This window comes from Anopheles arabiensis, chromosome 3 (genome assembly GCF_016920715.1).
Source record: "Anopheles arabiensis isolate DONGOLA chromosome 3, AaraD3, whole genome shotgun sequence".
Lineage (NCBI taxonomy): Eukaryota > Metazoa > Arthropoda > Insecta > Diptera > Culicidae > Anopheles > Anopheles arabiensis.
This window is the reverse complement of record NC_053518.1, coordinates 37,969,918-37,984,436: the sequence shown is the minus strand read 5'-3', so window position 1 is coordinate 37,984,436 and position 14,519 is coordinate 37,969,918.

The window sequence follows — 14,519 nt, the reverse complement described above, 5'->3', positions numbered from 1 at the left end:
GTTTGCTAATGCCACTATGGATCGGCTTTCCCTTCCTTCCCTGCCCCTTTCACTCTCCGGAGGCAGTTCCGGGTAGTTCTGCACACTGGCAAAGAAGCGAACCGTTTGCGAATGGACCGTGCTAGAATTCTGATTTATTGCACCGGGTGAGATAAATTAGCTTCGAGCAGATTAATGCACTGACTTGTTTGCAGATTTTCGCACGCATAAGCGCCATAAGTGGTAGCGAACTGTAGCGAACACGTACACACACACGGCTTAGAGTGTTCGCAGCACAAATCCGGAATGCAAAGAAAAACGCCTGGAGCGGCACGGGTCTATCACGGCACTGCACCACTGACGCATCCGGAGGTTCCACTGCACACAACGAAAACGAGGGAAAAAACGAAACCGCAACCACGAAGAATGCACACTGCAAAAAGGATGTGATTCACTGCCAGTTCCCCTATTGTTTCGTGTTTCTAATTATTCCGTTTCTTGGTGCAGCCAGATTTTATCAGCACTTGTCAGTGCGCTTATCCTAACGAATCCTCACCTTCGTTCCTACGGTATCGATCCAGGTGCTGAGTACGGCTTGCGGGTGACGACGTGTAACTTACGCCCTTTCAAAATTTTCTTAAACATTGCTCGCTTCCTGCACACTTCGTGCCCATTTTTCCATGCCATAGCACACCCATGCGAAGGATCGATTCGTCTCCACCTTTCACTCTAGCCAGCCAAATACCCGAAATTCCCTTTGTCCGCAGTCGAGTCTGACATTTTGCTATTCTGTGCACGCACCTGCACGACGGTAAGGAATTTTGCGTTCACGCTTACATAGGTCGCCCGCTCATCTCATACATGCTACCATCTCCGTCGCTCGTAAGCGGATGAATTTTCACAGTGTAAGCTTTAGCTCGACAAAAGTGCTCGCACCTTCGCACGGTCAGCAAGATTCGGGCATGCTCTCCGGCAAGAATGGATAAAAGGATAAGAACTGCAAGTGCGAGTTGGGCGTTCTGCCCAAGCGCAGAGTTGTATAATATTTGGGTTAATGTTGCTTCATCAGAATAAATTTAAGTTCCGTGCAGTAGATTTTCATACAAAACGCTCCTTCTCGCCGGCACTGCTATCGAGCTAGCGCTTTTCTGCTTCACCTTGTGCAACGCAAAAATCATTTCTGCAGACGCTCTAATGACGGAGATTTTTTATTCGGAGGCTTGCCAAATCCAGCCACTCACTTCACCGTAAGAACAACACAAAACAGAGCCATACCACAGTGCCGTACCGCAGTTGACTGGTACTGATTTTTGCGGGGAACGCATTCCGAATGCAAAACTCACACGCACGCCCGCTTTATCTTGCCACACAATGGTAGGTACCCGCGATTTTCACGCGTAAAGCGAGCGCTGTACATGCCCAAAAACCCATTACATTTCTCTTTAAACGTTTACCACGGCAACCACGGCTTGGTACACCGTGGTACCAATAAAGTGTAACACTTTCTAACGCGTGCCAGCAGCGTGAAATGGAGATTTAAAATTCGCATGAGTTATGGGCTGGTGGGTGTGGCGCGCAGTGCCGCGTAGGATTTGTTTCGCTGGAGAGCATTTCATTTTAATGGCACAATAAAAGTTGTTCTGCTGAGCAAATTAATTCATTTAAATAATTACGTCGCTCGCATGTACGTGTGTTTTTTCGCCTGTCGCTTTGTGAAGTGTTCACAATGATGCGCTGCTTGCAGTAGTATTAGAAGCATTTAGTTGCTGTTTAATAAAGGAATACTATTGTATCACAATTTTGGTTTAGTTTGATTCACCGTATTTTGGACAATTGATTTTTGAACAATTTTTTTTTTTTTGTTTATTAATTGGTGGGAAAAATCATTTGAAATATGATGTTATTACATTTTGGTAATAATCACTACTCATTTCATTACCTCGTTAACAATATTTGTGATGTGATAAACACAAAAAAAAATCCGAAAAAAATACATATTTTTGTGACTGCTTCGTTGTACCTATAATGGTGGTATGGTTCCTATAGTCGTTGTATTGTGATCCTATAGTGGTAGTAAACAAAGATACTCCAAAAACAGAGTATAATATTAATGGAACTTAGTTTTGAAACTGTTTTCAATGAATAGCTAAGATTAATGCCATAATATTCATTTCTTGCGTAATGTGATCGTAAAAACTGTAAAAATTTGATTGATGAAAATATTGACTAAAGTACTGTATAACACCTGTCGGCAACTCACACCCGGAAGAGCGTGCATGATTCGAAATCGATTTTTACTGCGAGAAATGCGAATTTTGGCCTTTTGTTTGGTAAATTACTTATAGAAAACTCATTTTTGTTGCTTTTTTTAATGAAACCTGTTTTTAGGGATTTTATAACTATAATCACTATAAGAACATGCCTGTTTTGTGTACCTATAATGGCACTTGCGTAAATTAAAAATGCGAAAATTTGGTCAATAGGCAATGCAATTTAATAAATCATTAACATTTCATAGCAGTTTTGTTAAAAAAACTAATTATTAGCGTTGCTATGAGCTCATTTAGAGCGTTTACAAACATATGGGTTTCGTTATGAAATCCTAAGGATTTTGGAAAAATGTTGACACATCTTATAAAATAATGGATTTTTGAGTCTGTAAGTAACGGAAAGGCACCATTAAACTTTTAAACTCTTTTTAAACGGTCAGAGAACATTTCACATGAACATAAATAACTTAATTTCATTTAAATGTTTGTATGGAACGCATTTTAGTGCAATGCCGCCACTGTTGATACTACCACCACTACAGGTACGTTTACCGTATAACTTTTATTTTTATTCCTGTAATATCTTTAAAACATGTTACTCTTTTATAGGAGTTTCCAGGGGTTCTCATTATGGAATACTTTCTTGTCTCTTTCTTTTGCTGTTAAAGAACTTCAAGAACAAACTTGATGTGATGGGACTTGTTGTCTATAACATCCTTCCTCCTTCCTTCCTTCTGAAAATCCCTTCTGCGTATCGAAGTGTCCACTTCCCGTGATAAAAGTGCATTTTCCATAAGAAGTGTTCAAGAAAATGTGCCAAAATTATGAGAACCCATCTTGTGCGGGTCCTATCCCAAAAAGAGCCAACACACTTAGCTAGCCAACGCGTTAAAATGTTATCAAAATAGGTCTTATGGTTGGAAGTGAACATAAACAACATGTACATGCATTAAAAGTAACACGCATCAATAGATATTAAACAAATGAGATGATATTCTAAGCATTGTATAAAATCGATTGCAAGCTTTGAACAATCACAGTTGCAAGAAGATCGAGTACTAGCCAGTAAACCCTTGACTGTAATGAAGTTACAATTGGCACTCAATGCCATGACAGAACTAGGAATGTTCAATAAAACAAATACACCGATCATCTCGAGCTGATCGACACGGGTCATAACATAACTTTGTCATAAACAAATTTGTACTTTTGGATCAACACTATATCACATCAACACATAAAATATACTTACATTAAATTGTTATCCCTTGTCCAGGAAATTTTCAGTAAATATCCGTATGAAAATTAGCTCACAAAGAAAAATTTGTTAAGAATTCATGCAATCTCGAGCTATTGCAAATTGTTTTTGAACGTTCAATTCTGCATATGAATGTAAAAACACGCTCATTTTTTGTTCCAAACTTTATCAAAAATATATTTACATGTCTACTATCATTTTGAGACACTCCTAAAACACAAGTCCTAAAATACCATAGCTGTACAGTTTCCAAAAAGATCAACATCTGGAAACTTTAGTAAATAAATACATATATTTGAAATTAATATACAGGACATATAGCTACAATTTAATTGACCCTGATCTACAGACCTAATACTTAACCAAACATGTTTGTGTCAAATCAGTTGACAATGAGGAATGTTTAATGAACGGAGCATTTCAAGACTAAATTAATTCAACTCAACTGCAACTTACTGCCACCTTTAACCAAATGGCAAACGAAGTTTCAAAGTTTGCCTAATAATTCCGCACCCCTCGGGACATCGATGTTCAATTAGGTGTCAGTTTTGACACAAGTCAATTCAACCCTCCAAGCTTCTCGAACGGGTAGGGAAAGGAATTTTTGATATCCAAATGAAAATGTTTTTTCCAAGTTTCGCTCTTGCTCATAAATTAGCCACCCATCGGCGACAACTGGTTTCCCTGGAAGTCTTTCGGAAACTACGGCAAGAAACGGCACCGTCTCCACCCTGAATTCGAACCTAACCCCGTACCAAAAATGCCTAATGCCGGTAGGACGACATTTTACGACTGGTATAGAAACACGGAGGCAAAAAAACTCCTCAGAAAGCAGCTCGATGGGCTGATAGATGAGGTGATCGCTATAATATGTTGATTAAAATGACAACGGCCCCCCTTGCTCGCTTATCCTAAGATATGACATTGACTGGCGTAAGGTGACATCGGCAAAAATGACAGGATTATAAAAGATAAAACAAAGGGGCAGGCAAAAGGGAAAACTTTTCCAAGCAGCAATAGCATGGTGGTTAAAGAAAAAAACCGGACAGTATATATAAATTTGTCCAAATGACCGTTTCTTTGCTCAAGGGATCGAACCCGAGCGCACCGGACGCCATTGTTTACTCGGTGTAAAACTTTTCCAAGCATGCTTGACGAATGGTTTGCTGTTAGGGTAAAACGGCAGTAGCTGGAGGTGTGATGGACGGACGTTTGGTTGTTATTTTGAGTGCTTTCGCTTTTTGTTTCTTGGCCTGTCGTTTTTTTCCTCTCCATCTCATTCCATCTGAGCGTGTTTTTTATGTGTTTGGCTTTGAAAATTATCTATCGAAAGGATATTAAATCCAGCGTAATTTACGTCGCCTGGCCGGAGCAGTGGAAATGGTTTGACGCAACAATGATCAATTAAATGGAATTAGAAGGATTAAAAGCAATTAATTATTCTTTAAAGCATTTCAACAGATGGACAACATACGAAATCATTATTTTTACAAATTGTGTGTTAGAAATATTGCAGACATTTTGTAACAAATATCCTCTTCAACTTCAGCAAAGTGTGATGTACTACCGAGAAGATATAACCTTAAAAATTCCTAGAAGCTTCTAAGGAAAAATTTCTTTTTTTATTATTACCTCGCAACTCTGCCATTCGCAGACCCCTTTCGCACCGCATGCGTCTGTTTCCCAACTGTCGCATCCTTTTGCAATTTGAAACTTTTACTTGACTGATTCTAATCTCAGAAACGGACGGAAGCCACACGACAGATTAGCAACCAATTTATAACCTTAATGATGATGATGATGATGCCTTTCTAGACATTTGACATTTGAGCACACACCAACCCTCCCAACCAAACACATCAGGCCCGATTTTAGCGCAGAAAGGGCACACCAGCTTACCGTCTGGCGGATGAGTGTCAGTGTGCCGGAATCATTTCGGTGGCTTTCGGGTCAACCGCTTTGGGGCTTGATAAAAGATTAATAAATACCGTAGAATCGGATGAAGTAGGAAGTTTGTCCAGTCCGGGGGCTTTTGCCAGGCCGGAACAAACTCATTGCCAGCGGAAGTCGAGATCCCGAGACGGCGCGGGCCCGACGTGGAACGATCCGACGGGAAATAGATAAGTATATTGCGGAAGGCGGTGTTTACGGAAGGCGATACAGGAAGCGTGGGGGAGTGGCGTGGGGAGGGGAAAAACAAAAAAAGTTCCTGCGCAAACAACTCCATGATGAGAAAGGGCCCGTGTTCTTGTGAACCCTGTTTTATTTATTTGCTTGGTTGATTATTTATTTCACTCACTCGCTCATTCTGGCTGAAAGGTTCTAGATGTGTGTGTGCCGATGTGTATGTTTGCGAGTGTGTGCTTGTGTACGTTTTAACACTGCTTTGTTCTCGCTGTTGGTGAGAAGCTAAATTGTTTTTCGGAAATAAATAATGGTAGCGTGCGCCACCAGTACACGCGGGGAAGGACGAAAAAGTTTTGCTACGTCGTATCTGCTACGGTCCGTTAATTGTTGACACCAGGCGTTTCTACGTGGTTTTGAGTTTTGGTTCGTTGGCATGGAGTCCTGAAAAATGAGCAACAATTAAAACTATTCAAGAAAGAGGGAGAGAGATAAAGAGAAACTGAGAATTAGAGAGAAAGAGCTAACAAAAGAGCTTAACCGGTCTGCGGACTACGGATGATTAAGGGTCCACTTGTGGCTTTTAAGTGTCACCGCAGACAAACAGATTATGCAAAACCTAGCTAATTAACTGGGATGAAAAATATAGAACAACTAAACCAGTTTGCTACGCAAATCGATTTGCTTGTTGTGTGTTTATTTATTTTTTTTTTCACGCTATGCCGACCTATCTGTCTGCAGTTGGTCTTACACGCTCAAATTTGAAGAGCTCAAATATTTCTTGAATTTAGTAGTAACAAAACAGTTATAAAACTCTCAAAAAAAACCACTCCTACTCCTACTCCTACTCCTACTCCTACTCCTACTCCTACTCCTACTCCTACTCCTACTCCTACTCCTACTCCTACTCCTACTACTACTACTACTACTACTACTACTACTACTACGACTACGACTACTATTTCTACTTATACTGCCACAACTAACACTAGTCATGTAACACTGCTTCTAGACGATCAACTTTTGTACCGCGACAAATTTTCTGCGAGCTCTTTGTTCTAAAACAACATCTCAGTTTTAGAACAAAATCAGAGGTAACCGTGATTGTCGCGGGTTTGTGAAATTTTCACAGAAAGGCAACGCTCGCGTTTCGCGACATTACGATCAAAGTAAGCCATACATTCGTGCTAAAACAAAGACGGTTTGACAGATAGAAAGTGTCGAAAAAAATTGTCGCGGAAGATTTTTTGGGTCGTTTAGAAGCAGTGTAAGAAGAATCTCGTACAGCCAGTGGCGGATTAAGGGTATCGGGGGCCCTAGGCGGAAAGGCCCCTGTAAATGGTAAATGTTGTTGTGCCGGGGGGGGGGGGGATAGTGACACTAAACTTGGTGTTGGGATATTGAACAGTAAACTTGAAATGCCGTCGGGGGCCCCTTCGATCATCAGTCACAGGTTCTAAAGGTTCTGCTGACGTGGGGGTGGGGGGTGAAAATGATTCGCCAGCCTCGGGGCCCCAACGATCATCCTACCGGGGCCCCTTGTCGCTAGTACTCTGTCCATACGGCATCTACGGGGCCACGAAATCGGCGGGGCCCCAGGCGACCGCCTAGTCCGCTTACCGTTAGATCCGCCACTGCGTACAGCTCATCGTTATAAAGGCTTCTCCGTTGTCCTTCCACACATACAGGGCCAAGTATCCTTCTGAGCATCTTCTTCTCAAATGCGACTAAGAGGGTACAGGATAACATTCTATAAATTATCATGTAGTAGTTCAATTTTGGGGTGGTCGCTATGAAGTAACTTTCAACTCGCGTTGGTCAGGGTGGCCTTCAAACATCGTTAAGGAAGGTCATCGTTTGCCGAAATAGGCAGAACTGAGGTGAATACTGTTTCAAAGCGGACTTTTCGACAGGTTTCTTGATCCAATGTCCAGGAGATCATAGAAACCATAGCAGGTTTCCTTTACTGGAAACGTTGAAGTTTAGAGACCTTACATTGCACATTGGGCAAACGCTTGTATAAAAATCTAAAAACCAACTTTGTCGCAGATTTACACCATACACATTTTCTAAAAATAGATACTTTAACTTAGTAGAAACCAAAATATTTTTCGTTTTTATTTAAAACTTACTGAGCCAAAGGCCATCAAAGTACAAACTTTGTGTTTTTTGTCCCAAATTTGAGCTTTTTTCGACCGAACATAAACCATAATATTTTTGTAAATGATGGTTAGATTTTGATAACCAATGTGTCGTTGGAAACGTTTTTGTCGCACTTTGATGTTATGGCTGAATATTTTGCAAAAAGTTGTTTTTAAAGTACATAAATGATTGAAAACCAATCATCACTGCTGAATTTTTGGATATTTTCATTTTGGAGAGTGGTTTTTTATGATTCGACTCGATTTCACTCGTGAGTCGTATATCATAGGAAAGATTAATATTTTTCCTACGTTTTGTCATTAAAATTAGCTGCGACCATCTGGGACCCCGAAAATTATTAAACTTTTTCTTGAAAATAGCGCGAGGGATTTTGACATGTGTTGTTGTAGGAGCCATACACCACTAGTATCCAACTACCTGTCATAAACGGGTATTTGAAACTAACAGGCAAAAAACAAAGCTGAAGAGAGAAAATACAGTTTTAAAAATGTCGTAAGAAAGGAATCAGCTCTTTTCAAAACCAACCATGAAAAACACAACTTTTTTAGCGCGTAATACATTAAAAAATCATTTTCAGTAAGAAAATTATCCCGCCTTCGTTTTAATTCGTAACAATTATTGTCGATGCTGTTAACTGATACGCAATAATGCAATGTTTTGAGCGAAAATTATTAAGTTATTCGCTGTCTTGACGATTTTAGTATAGGACTGCCTTGTATAGTAAGAGCAATTGTATTGAATGAAGAAAAACTGCAATAGCACGAGGAATTGATTTTCATCCCGGCGTTTGTATGGCCGTTGCCCACTGTGCATTGAGTACGGGGACATAACTCTCTTTAACACTAGAACCGCCGATGGGACTTTTTTGTCCCATCGCACTCGAAAAAAGGTGTGTTATTACGCTTGCCGCCGTGACAAATCATTGAAGTTTTCTGGCTTTTATTTATTTTGAACGATCTTTCGAATGCGTTCATAAAAATAATTGTATCCCATATCGTTCTTTAAAAAAATCATTTTTATCCTAGAACCGCCATATGGGACATTTTTGTCCCACAGGCAAAATGCGTAGTAGTGGCTGGTATATCTGCTGTCAACGAGTGACGGATGTGCTTCTGCAAGTTTGGCAGCACTGGGTAGAAAGTATACGTAGACAGTACTCCATGAAAAGTGCTAGTAGAAGATGGCCTGTTCATTCATTTTTTGTTTCGAAAAAAGTCTTGGCCTCTTCTTTTGATCATTTAGTGCTGTGTTGACATCGAATTTTTGTAATGTAAAGCGAGTCATAGACGTTTGCCTATACCCAAACAACTTTGAAAATTAGACCTGTTTCATTATCAAAAAAACCCTACGTATCAGTTGATTGTTTAAATAATTTATAGCTATAAGCCCAGATTTACTGTTTTTCAACCCTGTAAGCAATAATTATCCGTAATATAATTATCATAAGGAGTTTATCACTAGATGCTCTGTAATGTTATATTATTCTACAGAAAAATGGCTTTGATATCTTTGGTATGCGGTTCATATGATCACAATTCGATTTTTTCATTGATTGAGTTGCTAATAAAGCTTCATTATACCTAATTATAATGTTTATTCATTATCTATCCACAAGAAATCCTTAGGTAATAATAAACATGTTTAAATATTTACACATAACTAATGGGACAAAATTGTCCCATCTGGCGGTTCTAGTGAGGATGAAAAGCCCGGCGGTTCTAGTGTTAAATGAGAAGTCGATAGATGCAGGATAGGCATAGTTCTATCCTGACAGTCTGAAGAATCTGACCTGTTTGGTTTTATGTATACTCATAAGAAGTTAAGGGTTTCGCACATTTGGTTCCGGGTTGTATGTTGGAAAGTTATTGTTTCATCTTTTGTTGACAAGAACGATGGTTTTTGTCACTAAGTTCCTGTTTTGGGTTTTAATGCATACACTGTTCCTGCTTTGGGTTATCAAGCATAGCGAGTGATATTTTCATCGGTACCACCCGCTTGGTTTAAACCTGCAGCGCAGATTTAGAAGGTCACTGAAACGAATCAGTCCCAAGTCTCTTCAAATAAACAATCAAAAACAACAGCTTCCAAATGATGCAAAAGAGATCAGATTTGGAAGACAGATAATAGCGGATGAAGTAGCAGTAAGGTTTGAAATCATAAATAGTGTTTTAAATGCTCATGAGGGATGTGGAACATTTATCTAGATTTTATCTTTTCAAATTTCCGCAATATCCATAATGTTTTTTTTATAGTTCAAATATCGTATCTGTAATTCATAAGTAGCTCATTGCAGCCAGATAATTCAATTTAGCTCAATATGCCACCCTACTAGTTTGAAAGAGAAGAACGTATTTCATACATAATAAAAATATTTTAAGTCGATCAACACGTCCGTCCATCTCTCTCAAGAATGTGAAACAAATTTTCAAACTCAATTTATTCATTCCCACTATCACAAGATGATCCATTCATCACGCACGACTCACAAAGCTACAATGCACGTCAAGCATTCAAAACAGACGCCCACAAATGCGTCTTACCTACGGACTGACAGTTTTATAGACGCGTTTCCATTTCATTGTAGCGACGAAGGTGTGCTTCGTTTCATTTCTTAGCATACGCAATAGTGTTGCTGCCACTCAAAAGAAAGCAACATATTTAGGTCAACCCCGACCTTTCCCTAGGGCTTTTCCTTCCAGCTCGCTACAGTATTTTTCCTACGGTTAGCTACGCTGCAGTATTTGCCAAAAGACTGATACCACTAGCCACCTCCTCGCAGCCCACTACACCACTTGTCAAAATTGATCCAGAAACCGATCCCTTCAAACAAGAAGTTCAGGGAAAGCAGCCCCATTACGATTGTAATTCAAACATGAAATATCCCCCAAGCGCTACCATAGTATGTAGGAGTTCGACATTACATTGCTTCCACTGCATCAAACCCTCCGTCCCCGGTCTAATGGTCTTTTCATACACTGGTGAAATGGGTAATTCCTCCCCGCCAAGCACAATCCACTAGGCGCCTCCATGGCTCAGCGTCATCAGCGCCTTGTTGTGGAGTTTGAACTATCCAAATGTCAATTCGGCCGTTCCCGGGTGTATTGTCCCGTCCCGTAGAGGGCGCAAACGGTACGCTTTTTACTATTCTTTTTGTTTTGCTACACCATGCGATAGTCATTTCCAACGTGACAGGATGTCTGTTGTTGGCGATCAGTCTTGACTTTATGGAGCCGCTTTTGCTAACGCTTTTAACAAAAAAAAGTGCACGGACGAGCCTCGGACGAAACGAATCGAATTTCACGCTACTCCCTAACTGAACGACTCGCGTATTTATTCTTCCTCACACGTGGCATTTAAGGTACCGAGAAATGACCCAGTTCATAGCACAACTGCTGCCTTTATAGCATGCTACGGGCTTTTGCCACCTGCACGTTGAAGTATGAAGTATTTATTGTGAATTGATAAGTTAAAAAAGGAGATTTTTTGTTATATATTTAACATCTATTTTTTACATTTATTAATCATAAAGAACCCATAATAATCAAAATGGTCTTCAAAATATTTTAATTTTGAAAAAGATATCCACTTCCGTTAAGTACATTTCCTGCATCGTAAGGAATCGTCAGTTATGGAGCACAATTTCATCAAATAATTCCTACCGCTTATCAGTTGGCCCGCTATTGGCCCAAAGGTACAGCCTCGGTACCGGTTGATGCCGCGGCCACCATATGATTGCGTGCCGAACCATCAGCACGTCAGGACACGATGCGGGCGTTTGCATTTGGGTGCGCATTAGCACATGAGTGTGTGTTTTGTATTTTTGCCTCTAACATGCTTTTGCAATATAAATCAAACATGCTCATAAATGGTGAGCCCGCTGTTTACTACGCCGGATGTCGGCCCAGCCCGGGTGGTACGTGTGAAGAACCACCCCTTGGGCACCCCATGCCGGCTACTGACTGTTCAATTCAATCCAATCTAGATACACCCATCCCTTTAGGTAGGAAGGTTATGCATGGCTGTGAAAAGTTCGATACCCCATACCTGCGGCTAGTTTTTGCAGCACGTACATTCCCCTGCTCGCCCTTACGGGCGAATGGGTGTTGCTGAAGGAGGTGCGAGGGTGATGATTACGTTGATGACATTGAGGCACCCTGCCGGTCGAACGGTGTGGGATGAGGCGAAAATAATGGAAAAATACGTCTAATCCAGTAGCGGGAAAAAACGGTGCTCGTTAGCAGTGCAGGAAAGTGAAAAATCATGAGTTGTGATGTTTATTCGATATTACATTTCATTCCCTGGTGAAACGACGCAAAATGAAATAGCCTTCCATTCGCTGGAAGTGTGCGTTCCCATTTTTAGCGATATCTTCACAGAAAACAATGTAACATTTTTAGTAATTTCTATTGTGATTTTCTTTTGAACTCAGTATTAAAACTTCACTAATATTCATTTTATTTGTGCAGAAAGACACCCTTCTCCTAAATATGTATACACTATCAATAGCGCTTCATAATCAAATTCCATCGAAACTAGTTCAGCCCAAGTTGCCCCATACACCACGGTAATTAAGTACTCTTAAGCTATCATTGCCCAATTCATTCGAAAACTTCTAAATGAATGCAACGAACCGTGGCACAAGCACGAGCAGTTCCTCTTCAAATAGTCCTCGAAAGTGCAACGCTTCCCTTTCAAGCCCACTTCCACTAAGCGGCGTAATCTTGTCATCCTTGCTTGGGGTGTGATACGCGCTGCCAGCGTTCCCACAGATGCTGCACAGATGTACTTGCTCACACACCCATGTTAGTGCAGCTGCCAATGCTAATGGCTACCGTTGCTCGGTATGCTGCAGGCATCACACTTCTGATCAATTCATTTTCAGGAAATTTGATTCAACTTGTAAGCCAGTGCCCCATCCCAGCCCATCTTTAGGTGATGTGGAGGCCCCTCATTGATTCGTCAATCATTGCAGACATTGCACATCAGGACCAGGACCAGTACTCACAGGACAGGAAGAAGGAATGGAGCAACCGGTACGTTTCAATTGGCAGCATGTCCTCGAAGTGTACCGACCATTTGACAAGTGTTGCGAAATCGTTCATTAATTACAATATGCACGGTACCCGGGGGATTAGGTATGTCTTTAGGGATGGGGTAAGAATTTGTCGGTCGAGGCTCAATCGAGCAGCGATTCCTTGAGTATCAATTGCAAATCATGATCGAATAGAGATGTTAAAGTAGGCAGAAATCTCTTCAAAAGCATCAAAAATGGTTCAGTGGAGTTATTTTATTTATTTATTTATTAATTCATTTCTTAAATTTATTACTTCAATTATTTATGTGACCTTCAAGTCATATTCAGATTTTTAGCTCCCAGTCATTCAAACAATAGAAACATAAGCGATACCTCAGATAGTAATTGTAACTCAAAACGGTAAATACTTCTATTCAACTCATTCTTAACAGTCCTGGATCAAGAGCAAAATATGGTAAAATCATCCTCATACAAGTCCATATTTATGTTTTATTGTTTATGTATTATCATTATTCAATCTTTATTCAATGAACAGTTATGGTCCTGATTAATTTACTTAGGTGTAAACTGAACTTAGGTTACAAACATAACTCGACTATATCCTGTCGTTTAGCAAATATTTAGTATTTGAAAATCTCAATTACTCATCGTAAAATTACAATCTAATTAAGTCAGGTCCAATCCATTCTTCAGCTCAATCAGATAATGTATTGTTTTAATTCGTCAAATTTCTTTCCTTTCCGCTTACCACAATACTCTTACAACGTTAATACGCACTTAAAAGAATGAGGTCAGCTCCCGCTATGGCTTCCCGCTGACCGGCAGGAACTTCCTCCACCCAGCTGTAGCATCAGAGTACATATGGTCAGAAAACAACACAATCCGAAAACCTTTTCCCCCCATCCACGTCTTTGAGGCGCAGCTTCCCCTTTACCGACGATCGGGAAGCGAATGTTACGCCAATCCCGGATCCGGTTGAATTATGACACCCAATAAAGTGCTGTAATCGTAAAAAAATCTCCAACCAGCAAGGAAAGGGATAGGAAAAAAACCACACCGCTACACTAAGGCCACACGATAAAACCAAATTATCAGCCTTTTTATCCACTTTTACTCTGATCCCAGGTCGAGGAGTTTTTTTTTTCTTTCTCGAAATGGATAACGTTTACACCACTTTATGGGTGAAGACGGGCGCGGATGGGGTCTGCAACAAAACGTGAGGCACATGGGGGGTGGCGAAACGTGCGCAGGGAAAGGGGAAGATGGTGCGTTGGATTAGTTAAAGCAAAATGGCGTCTTGTTTAAATGCGATGATGCGAAGAAGCATGGGTACGTTGTTACATTGTAAAACAATCTTTCAACCTAGTTGATTGGGGATCATTTTTTATGCTTAACACTCCGCCTTGCGGACTGCGGACACTGGACTAAGGAAATTTGGCTCAGCATACCCTTTTTTGCGGGTAGATGATGGGTCGTACCGTGAAGGACGGGGAAGGGGTTCGGTAACCCTCAAATAAATATGTACCGGAACAACCCATAAAACTCTTTTGCGTCTATTTTTCCTTCGTTACTTTTTTTTACTGTTGGTTTGCCTAATCTGCCGGGCAGCCGACACACGTGGACTAATAAATGGTTCGCCATACCCTCATGTCCCGGGTTTGCGGAAAGCTCGTTATTACTGTAAGCATCA